Source organism: Dama dama, chromosome 33 (assembly GCF_033118175.1).
Source record: "Dama dama isolate Ldn47 chromosome 33, ASM3311817v1, whole genome shotgun sequence".
In the NCBI taxonomy this organism is placed as follows: domain Eukaryota; kingdom Metazoa; phylum Chordata; class Mammalia; order Artiodactyla; family Cervidae; genus Dama; species Dama dama.
Window position 1 is genome coordinate 67,208,630 of NC_083713.1, and position 11,601 is coordinate 67,220,230.

The 11,601-nt window shown below is 35.7% G+C and overlaps 1 non-coding gene across 1 annotated transcript; it reads right to left on the bottom strand.

Annotated features, from left to right (window-relative positions):
• Positions 1-10,950: 10,950 nt before the first annotated feature.
• On the bottom strand, positions 10,951-11,084 carry LOC133051355 (small nucleolar RNA SNORA43). The gene has a single exon (XR_009691852.1). It is a non-coding gene; the product is annotated as a small nucleolar RNA SNORA43 (small nucleolar RNA).
• Positions 11,085-11,601: the final 517 nt, after the last annotated feature.

The window sequence follows — 11,601 nt, forward strand, 5'->3', positions numbered from 1 at the left end:
CTGGGGAGTCTGTAAAGAACTTTGAGCTGTTCTATTTTTATTTCTTTTCAGATCGCATGCTATACTGAGTAGTCCATAGCAGAATCAAAGGAAATGGAGCATATGGTTCCCATAGCAAAATTTGACTTTGCTTGAGATATTATAATGCGTATACATAGTATACATGACAATTATTCCACAAGTTGGAGCATGTGTTAATGTTATGAAAACATCAATGGAAAATAACCTGAATTTTGTAATACAAAAGTATTGGGGGAGGGTTATGACATACATTGTATAATAAGGCAGAAAGGCAACCATGTCTCTGGAAGTTTCACTGCCTCTCCCACATTCGTTAGCTAAGTAACTGAAGGCTCCTTCTTTCTGTGTATATTTTATTCTACTGTCTCAGATAAAGTGCAAATCCATCTTCATTGTAACAAAAATAAGAGAGAGGTGCAGGGTATTTATAATCTACTGTAGACTCTTTGACTCTCAACAGTGTTTGCCTAGTACTTTAAATAAATGTACACGGTAGTAAGATTTTTGCTAGGTATATTCAGTATTAGAACATCTCCCACTAAATGAAATAATGACACAGTAATGAAGATTCCTGCTGTCTAAGGAGCCCAGTGGTTAACAAAGGAACTTCATTGTTTAGAGCTTTGGTTCTCTAGAGCCACACTACCTGGATTTACCCAGCTCTGCCACTTACTAGCTGTGTGATCTTGAACAATTCACTTAACCTCTTTGTAGACTAAATGCCATAAAAGCAGAATGGGAATGATAAGAGGACCCTCTTCTGAGGAGTGAGCGAATACATGCAAGGCACTTAGACTAGTACCCTTAATATAATAGGCCTTTGATAACTCATAGCTGTCATTATTAATGATAGTTTAAAAATGGGTAACTAGAAGGGAAATTTTGTGGAAGGAGTAAAAGTATGCATCATCCACAAACATCCTGAAGAGCTATTGTATAAAATTCTACAGTTGGATCTTGTAGTTGGAATAATTCTAGATTTGGGTACCAAGTTTGAGATTCTCATTTTGGCTGAATAATCCAGAGCATGATAACTTGAATTTTGACTACCTGTATTTTGCACTCACAGCTAGCTCTTCTAGAGCTGATCTGTGGGACTCAGGCAGCATACAGAAGTTAGACTTGGAACTCCATTTCTTCCCTCTTAGTGAAGAAGCATGTGGATAAATATAAAGCTAGAAGGAGGATCATCGTCACTTTGAGGGACTCAAGCGTAGAGTACAGTAGGACATGGTCATCTCATTGGCAGTACCTGTAACTCTGGCCACAGTCCGGGAAGGAGAAGAACAGTAGCATAGGTTGAAGAGTGGATGGTATGGGTGCTGCAGGAGGGGGTCTGGAGTTCCCTGAAATAGCATAGGTCTCCTGCCAACTCGTAAGTACTTTGTATCCTAACCTAATGGTCAAGGAAAAATGTGTGCGGAAAAGTACATTGAAATGTTATCCCATTTTTCTTTTCAGTTGCAATTTCTGATACTTTTATTGGAGTATAGTTGCTTTAGTTGCACAACGCTGTGTTAGTTTCTGCTGGATAATGGCGTGAATCAGTTGTATATATACTTACATCCCCTCCCTCCTGAGCCTCCCCCATCACCTGCCACCCCCCCCCCTACCTTGCCATCCTACCCCTCTAGGTCATCAGAGCACTGAGCTGAGCTCCCTGCACTATATGGCAGGTCCCCACTAGTTCTCTATTTTGCATCTCATGTGTATGTATGTCTATGCAAATCTACCAATGCATCCTTCCCTCTATCCATCCCATGTCCACACATCCATTCTCTATGTCTGTGTCTCTATTCCTGCCCTAGGTTCATCTGTGCCATTTGGCCCCTTCACATCTAGCCTTGTGAATGGACCCCAGGAAGCAGAAAAACCACACCAAGAAGGCTGTTTTTTCCCCCTTGTGATATGACAGTGGGCTGTCATCCTTGAACCACCTACCCAATAGCCTGGTTAAGTGCAATCTCATGACCTCCCTGCCCTTCCTTCTCTTCACTGATACATAACCTCAGCAGAAAGGAAAATGAGCTTGTTGTTTTCATGCACTATTTTCTTCTTTATCAGTTTTTGCTTGCCAAACTGCCTATGACTGCTGCAGAAGACAGTATGACTCCTTGTAGATGTGAACCTGCTGTGTTTGTTACTACTTCTTTGTATCTGAGTAAAAGTGGAGGTGATCCTTGCCTTCTTTACATGTGCCAGAAAAGGAAGGGCAGCTTTTGGAATGCCAGGAGTAAAATTGTGTAAGATAAACCTTATGAAAAATCTTTCCTGTCACCTGATTAGGGGAATTAATTTGGAAGTTGTCTAAATAATAAGGACACTGTTATTCTTATTTTGAGCTGCAATTCTTAGAAACCCAAACCCTGTGATCACAGGTGATTCCAAGAGAATGAGCTTCTTTTAGTGGAGAAGAATCAGAGAGACCAATGCATTACAGAAGCTGTGTGGCCCAGCCACGCTCACTCATTGCAGTCATTCTACTGTGCGGGCTGCAGTCCTTGGGTTCGTAAAGAGTCAGACATGACTGAGCACACACACACATTCATGTAGTAATACATTTTAAATGTATTATGTTATATATACAAATGTATAAGTAAATGTATAAATACAAAATATAGATAAATGTATAAATGGAGTACAGAGTTTGGGAGAATTACTTTTGCTTTAGTATCCTAAGGTAAAATAATGCAAACTCACAGTTCTGGACATCAAAGATTCTATATATCACTAAGTTTGAGCTTGAGAGATCTTAACATACAGTTAATCAGATCAGAACATTTGCTGTTGTTGTTTAGTCACCAAGTCATGTCTGACTCTTCACAACCCTATGGACTGCAGCATGCAGCTTTCCCTGTCCCTCACCATCTCCTGGAGTTTGCCCAAGTTCATGTCCATTGAGTCAGTGATGCCATCCAAGCATCTCATCCTCTGTTGTCCCCTTCTCCTCCTGCCCTCCATCTTTCCCAGCATCAGGATCTTTTATAATGAGTCAGCTGTTTGTATCAGGTGTAAGACTTACTTTTTATCTTCAGGATTTAGACTTCTGTTCATCATTGAGCATCATCATTAAAGTCTAATATCTATCTCCCTTGTATTTCTATCCCTAATGCATAACCCAGTGCTAGAGACATATTAGGCATTTAGTATTTTTTTATTACTAAAGTGAACAAATTAATACATGAATATAAAACTAGTGTTCTATTTATAAAAACTTTTCAGTGAGCAGATTAAAAATGAAAAAGTAAAACAACTTTTTACTTTTGTAAAAAGTAAAACACAGTAAAACATACTGTGATTTTCTATTATACTTGATTTCTAAAGTTGGTATTATTTGACTTCTAGCAGAAAGAATACAAGGACTTCCCTGTAGCTCCCTGCCTGCGATGCAGGAAACCTGGGTTTGATCCCTGGGTTAGGAAGATCCTCTGGAGGAGGGAATGGCAATCCACTCCAGTATTCTTGCCTGGACAATTCCATGGACAGAGGAACCTGGCAGGCTACAGTTTGTGGGGTGGCAAAGAGTCGGACATGACTGAGAGACTAACGGACACAGAAAGAATACCTAAATGAAGAAAATGTAACATTATCTCCTTCCAGCAGAGCTGAACAGTTGCACAGTTTTTTGAATGTGAAAACATGGAGACCTAGACCCACCAGTAGAAGCCGTAAAATGTGTGATCAGCAAAAACCCAGTGTTTTCCATTGTTATCTAGAGAAGAATTTAGAACCTGGTCTCTCAACTGTCCTCAGATATGTTAGAATTAAATAAACAAGCATATTTTCAACCTCTAAAGTTGCATGTATGCTGAAAGACTGTGGAAGGGAGACAGAACCAGAGTCAGAATTGGAAGCATCTTGTTTTTTATTGAGTTATAAAAGTGTTAGTCACTTAGTCATGTCCGACTCTTTGCGACCCCTTGGACTGTAGCCCCCAGACTCCTCTGTCCATGGAATTTTCCAATCAAGAGTATAGGAGTGAATTGCCATTCCCTTCTCCCTGACAAATGTGAAAACTAAGGTTGAAAAGGAGCAGTCACATAATATATCTACACAACAGAGTACTCTTGCAGTTATTAAAGTAATAAAGAAGACTGAAGTTCATCACAGAAAAAGGTATTTACCACAGGAAGCAAAAAATAAAACACTAAGTTTTGTATGCACTTTAACTACAAGTACACAAGTACACAAAATTATGCTCATAAAAAATAAGTATGTTTTTTTCTTTTTTCAAGCATTCTTCTATGTAGGAGTTAGTAAACATTTTTCATAAAGGGCCAGATAATGTATTTCAGCTTTGTATTCAAGAAATCACATACTCTGCCTTTGTAGCATGAAAGTTACCATAGGCATTAATAAATGCTTTGGCATGGCTGTGCATGTGGCCATGCAAATAAGGCATGATTGGATTTGGTTCAGCTGCCATAGTTCAACTGCCTATACATCATTCTTTCAACAAATGTTTATTTATTAAGCAAGTGTTATGTTCCAGGCACTGTTTTATACTAATGTGAATAAGTCCTGATCCTCACGGCCAACTACATCTTTGTCCATGCTATGGTCATTGCCTTATGTTTTAATTAAAAAGTCATCTGTGAATTATTTTTCTCTTTATGTTGTTGACATCTTTCTCATTCATATAACCTGAAGGGCAAGCTTCTTCTTCCAATGTGCCTTAAGAACTTAGGGAAGGAGGAAATGCAAATGAGTCAGGTATGGTTGAGCCTCTATGAATAACAATTTCCTACTGAATATAAATTCCCCTCATAATACGGGGTTAATATTATCACTTAGCTTTGCAAAGGAAGAAGGGAACTCAGTGTTTATGTTGAAATTTGCTTTCAAAGACAATAGAGTCAGTGAATTACGGAATCCTTGTGATCCTTTATGGAATATTCATGCTTGGCAAATCCCATTCTGTGTACTATTATTGCTCAAAGAGAGCTCAGGGGATATTGAGTAAATGCTGCTGGAGAGGAGATAAGACTTCAGAAAAGAAGAGCGCAAACAGAAATGCACACTTTTACAAAGAGCTGTATTGTGTGAGTGCTAATAAGAATGCAATCTAAGTTTAATCAGGAGGTCTTGTACAAGTAGGCTGAGTACAAATCGGAAACATCCTAATGGCTTTGCCAGAGGTTGTTCTACACACTGGAACTTTGACAAAAATTCTTATCATATAATGTGTATTTAGAAAATATTCAATGAGTATACACTGATTATCTCTTGTGTCCTTAACTCAGTGACCTCTTAAAGTTGAAGGGAGGGGGAAAAAAATCATTTTGCTTAGGAGATGGTCCAGTGGGAATTTAGAAATATAACTTATAGTGAAATCAGAAAGAGAAAGATTAATACCATATGATATCATGATATGTGAAATCTAAAATAGGACACAAGTTAGCTTATCTACAAAATGGAAACAGTCACAGACACAGAGAACAGACTTGGGGTTGCCAAGGGGGAGGAGAAGTAAGGAAAGATGGATTGGGAGTTTGGGATGAGCAGATGCAAGCTGTTATATGTAAACTGGGTGAACAGCAAGAGCCTACTGTTTAGTGCAGGAGTTTACTCAGAATCCTGTGATAAACTCTAATGGGAATGAATATGAAAAACAATGTATATATGTATAACTGAATCACTTTGATATATACAGCAGAAATTAGCACTATTTTGCAAATCAACTACACTTCAGTAAAATAAATTAAAAAAAAGAAATATCGCTTTTAGAATGTTGATCATGACTTTCCTTTGCCCCACACAGAAATTTTGCTAGTTCTCCAGTAAAGACTGGGAAAAGACTGGGAAAAGGGGAAAAAAAATTCAAAAATCCTTCCCATCCCGCGTGAAACAATCTGAAAAAAATGTACATTATATTAAAGAAATACCTGTACTCAGAGGCACAACTGATTCTCAAAAGACAGGCAAGCTTAAGAGCCCTTCAAAGAGATTAAGAGAAGGTGCAGCCTGCTGGTCCTATGAGGCTAGACATACATTTCTCCTACTTAATGGTTTATACTTGCCATCTTGTATAGTTCTCATATTGACAAGTTTATCTTTGGTCAGGGATCAAACCCACGTCTCTTATGTCTTCTGCATTGACAGGCAGGTTCTCTACCACTAGTGCCACCTGGGAAGCCCCAAACATCCATTTAGTGTTATTTAAAATCCTGGTTGCTCAGGTGGTAAAGAATCTGCCTGCATGTGGGAGACCCGAGTTCCACCCTTGGGTTGGGAAGATCTCCTGGAGAAGAGAATGGCAACCCACTCTAGTATTCTTGCCTGGAGAATCCCCATGGACAGAGGAGCCTGGTGGGCTACAGTCCATGGGGTCACACAGAGTCAGACACGACTGAGTGACTAACACACACAATTATCACAAGATGTTGAAAAAAATATGTTGTTTAAAATAGTTGAGGTGGCATCTACTTTCTGGTCATAACTGTTCTACCAATTATTTATAACAATTGCCATTTTAATTCAGATTAACATATATCAAAAATTTCGTAGGCCCCAGTGTGACAGTTGGACTTCTAGTAACCATAGCTTGAGCCAAGAACAGTATCAAAAGTTATCTTGATTATAGTAATGATGTTTTTAAATGTATATGTGAGAAGCATCTGTGTACTTTTGAAAAGTTATTAGTACACACATGTAGGACCAGTTGTCCATCCTATAGTAATTGGTGTCTCTCTCTGTACATGTGTTTCTAGAAAATTGGTAATAAATATGTTGTTTCTAAAGGGGTCTTTGGTATGTGGGTGGAGAACTATTGATTTATGTCAATAAAGAAGTTACATTTGCAGAAACTTTGTCTCTTTCAGATCATCAGAAACTTTGTCTCATTACAGATCATCAGGTTCAGTGCTGGGTTGATAACACTCTAATAATAAATAGCAATTTCAACATGAAAGATAGTATGAAATGCTTTCTTCTTTTCTATTTACTCTCTGCACGAGAGAACAATTCAAGTGTTTAAAACAATATATTTAAAATTATTTAGTAATTTGCCATTTAGGCCACCTTTAAACCATCAATAATTTTGGCCACTGAAGCTGACTTTTTCCCTTAAAAAGGTCATTTTAAAAAATTGTAAAGAACATAGTGTACTTTGGGAGAAAAATAAGCTTAAATTCTCTACTTTTGACTACATCAGGCTTCTTCTAATCAGACACCCCATTTAATGTCTGCAAAATTTAAAGAGTGTCTTTAAGCATAAAGTATACACACACCAACATAGAAAGCATGTCTTATTTCTGTTTCAAAGGAAAATTGTATTTACCTTATTACCTATCATCATAATACCTGTCTGAATTGTTGTTGCAAGTCGTCCATCACCTTAGAAGTAAATACTTTTCTTGATGTGTTGTAGGAAAAAGACATCAATACAGAGAATGATGATGGTGTGATTATAGTAATTATCACATGAAACACAGGTAGTTACTACCATTTATTTCTGTTCTAATTCATTATAGAGGTAGTAAAAGTCACATTAGGGAAAATATACAAGATCAGCTAACATTAAGGAATTTTTGTTCACTGAAAATGAGAAGAATAAAAGGCTTTGAAGTAGATTTGATTTTTAATTTTTTTCTAGCTATTCTCTAGAGTAAATTTTAATTACCTATATATTATGGTTTTGAGAGAGATGAAAATAACTGTCAACTGGCAACAGTGTTATAAATAGTCATCTAAAAAATAAGAAAATAAGACAACAGATATTTAAAACACTCCATTTTCCCAAAATTTAGAGTTATCATTGTCTTTTACTTGAGCTGAAATTATTCAAAGGCAAAATGCATGAAAATGAAACCAGAATGAAAAAGATTCGAAACCATTCACACTAAAATCAAAAGGTCAAGAATCCATCCAAAAACTGGAAAAAAAAAAAAAAAAACCTCCTAAGACACCAAAAGAACCTAGTTCTATAGAAGGCATTATCAAAAATGCAAGCAGGTATAGAATGTGGCTCTCTTCCTAATGTGGAGCCCATGTTTATCAATTATGTGAAGAACTGATTCCTGATGACTGACCAGGAGACTGTTCACATTCTCTGGCAGTGGAGGAAGTCTCTTAAAGGAAGTATTTTAAGTAGTAGAAATGTTCCATCTTATTTCATTTCTGTGAAGTTGATATATGGCTGCCCTTTTTATATCAGAGTGAGAACTTTCCCTAAGGTGTCTGATAAATGTCTGATACATGTTTTCCAGGTTTGATTGGCAAGACTGTGTTGTCCAAAGTGCCTGTTTAGTTTTAAGAAATGGGACTCTACCCTTTGCTTGCTTTTAAGTATGTATGAAATAGTAGTCCACACTGCTATTTTGGTCAGACAAATGGAAATGGTGGGGAGACAACAATATACATATGAAATAAACTCAGTATTTTAATAAAGTCAGAAAGAAATCAATTCTTTGAGGTTTAATTAACTCACTTAATGGTATGTGTGTGTTTGGTGTGTACCAAAAATGGAGTTAGCAATGCTCACCATATAAGAATATAATGGAGATGAAATATCTCACTTGCCTAAAATAAATGAGATCAAATCATAGGGGATTGATTTTTTTTTAAACAGGTCAAAAGCAGATCTCAGTTATTTCACATGCACTTTTATAGTAGGTGTATGATAAATATTTTAAGAGATAAAGCAGAAATGAGAAACAAAGGAAGCTATAAAGAAAAAAAAAGAATATATAAGATATTAGAATCTTGTTCAATAAAAGCATTGTCCTGCTCAATTACTGTTCACCACTTTAGCTGATGACTTAGACAACAAAAATTAATGTTCCTGCAATTTGACTTAAGGCACTAAAACCTCTAGAGATGCCTTCTAAACTGTGCAATATATTAACTAAAATTTAAGTGTGTGATGGGTATTTGTATTTTACAATCCTTTGAAAGTGCTAATTCATTCAGACTATATTTTGAGGACCACAGAAGAATAAAATTATTTTGTAAGTAGCTAACTAATTAAAAACAAATAATACATTTATTTCATTAAAAAATTCTAACCAAACTGAACTTTAAAATAGCTGTGTATAAAGAACAGATGTATATAAATCAGACCACACTGGGCAGCCTGTTCTGAAGAATGCATTTCAAGCTAACATACATCCCATGATTCCTTTCCATTGATTTCAAAGAGAGCTATTTAATCTCTTATTTTCATATATGATCCATTCTACAGATGAGTCAAAGTAAACTAATCAATCTCTCATTTTTGACTTTCATGAACAATGCAGGTATGAATATTTTGTGTATGTGTACACACACATATATATATAAATGTTTGAATTTACATATATTTTATATATTTACATACGGTACATACATTTATACACACTCATCAGTTACATATTCAAGCACAGATATTGTTTTCTTATATGGGTAAGTTTTTATATACGATGAAAGCTTAGGATTGAAAATGCCAGGCCAATGAGACATTTTATTTCAGTTAGCCAGATGTAGCTAAATTGCCCTTAAAGGTGTTATGTTTATTTATACTTTCTCCAAAACAGTGTCTCTTACCCATATGCTTACAAAAAGCTTTATAAATCTTTTCTGGAGTATTTGCAAGTTTGACTTGTAGAAGAAAGCTTTTTAATTTGTAGTAGTTGAGTATTAAGGAGCTTAATCATCTTTACATGCATTTATTGCCTTTTAAACTTTTTGTCAATATTTCCTCTACATATTTTTTGGCTCATCTTTCTGTTGGGTTTTAAGAAATCTGTTATCTTTTCAAATACATTTTTCTGTCAATGTGACCCCAAAAATGTTCACCATTTTTGTTCTTTCCTTTCTCTGTACTGCTTTTTACTATGCCAGCATTTGAAAATTTTATGTAGTGAAATCTGTCAATATTTTTAAAGATTTATAACACACACACACGTATATATATATGTCCTTTCACTTTCTAATATTTTATGTATGTCTTTATATTTAAATCTTTGTTCTTTCTGGAATTTATTTTATTGAAGTCAGTGAACAATGGTTTATTTATTACCTAATGACTGAAAGTTAACACCAAAACTTAGTGAACAATATACTTTCCCCTTGTCAATTTGAAGTACTTGCTTTTTATAGTCTAATTGTCCTTATGTCCTGGGTATATTTAAACTTTGAAAATGTATTTTCAAATGATATATTCTAGTCTTGCACTTACATCATTCTGTTGTGATTTTGATTGTTTTATTGTATGCTTCACTATTTTTTCCTGTGCAAGTCTGACTATTGAAATTTTCTTCTTCTAGTTGCATTTTAAAATATTTTGATATATTACAAACTTAAACACAAAAAGAGAGAGAGACAAACATTTGCACACACATTGGAATTTTCATTGAGCATACACTAAATTTATTGATTAGTTTAGGGAGAACTAATGTGATATAAAATTGAATCTCTATATCCAAGAACCATACCATTTATTTATACCTTCTTGCTTTGGCAGAGTTTTGCAAATTTATTTATATGTATTTTGCATAGTTTACATTAAGTGATTTTCTAGATTTATTTTTACTATTGCTATTGTGGGTGGGATATTTTTTAAACTGCTTTTTCTAGTCTGTTATTATTTGATTAGTATAAAAGTATTTTTATGTTGATTTTTAATTTTGCCACTATTTTGAAAATCTCTAGTATTTCTAATTTCTAATAACTTTTTTTTTTTATCGCTAATTTTTATTTTTATTTATTTATTTTTCTAATCAGCGAATCCGCCCAAACCCTGTTTTTCTGCAGCAGCACCATCAACGGAATCCTCTGGCCTTTCCTCAAGGGACTCCTAAACAGTCCTCCCACAGACTGACAAGAGCCATCATTTCCAGCAGACCCTCTCCGGGTCAACCCCACCGGACCCAAGCGCGCCGTGTGCCTGTCGCTCACTTAGTCCTCCCCGGCCTTCTCTTCCGTGCACGTGGGAACAAGGGGCTCCCTCGGTGATGTCCGGCTACAAACCATTCTTAGTGCCCACGGTTCCGAGCACTGAGCGTGGAAATAGCCGCTTCCTCTCTGCCCCAACGGCACAGGTGCAGCAGGGCGGCCGCACCCGTGGTGCCGGCGAGTCTGGCATCTGCAGGGCAGTTCTAATAACTTTTTAAGTGGCATCTCCTAGGTTTTTTATTTTTGCTATTATTTTCAACATATTATGCATTAAATACTGTATATCTTTGTTTAATGACATTATCAAATAATTCCAGAATAACATCAGGAAAAGCAGATAACTGTAACTTAAACCTAACTTTGATGGCAAGACTTTTAGATTTCACCAGTTTTGGACTGGTAGGATGTGTTATATGTGTTTTATCAAGATACACAATTCATCAACTCCTCATTTCTTACATTTAAAAAAAATTAGTAAGTATTCATTACAACTTTCCATATGTTTTTTTCCCATAACTTTTAGGGGACAATAACCAAATTTGTAACTAAATTTGTGATGTACCTCTAATGGTTATATTCTACTGTTCTTTTAATATATTGCTGAAATTAACTTGCTAATATTATTTAGAATGTTTGAACATATTCATAAGGGGGGGATATTTGTAATTATCTTCCTGAATCCTACCTTCTTTTCTTTTTTTTTTTATA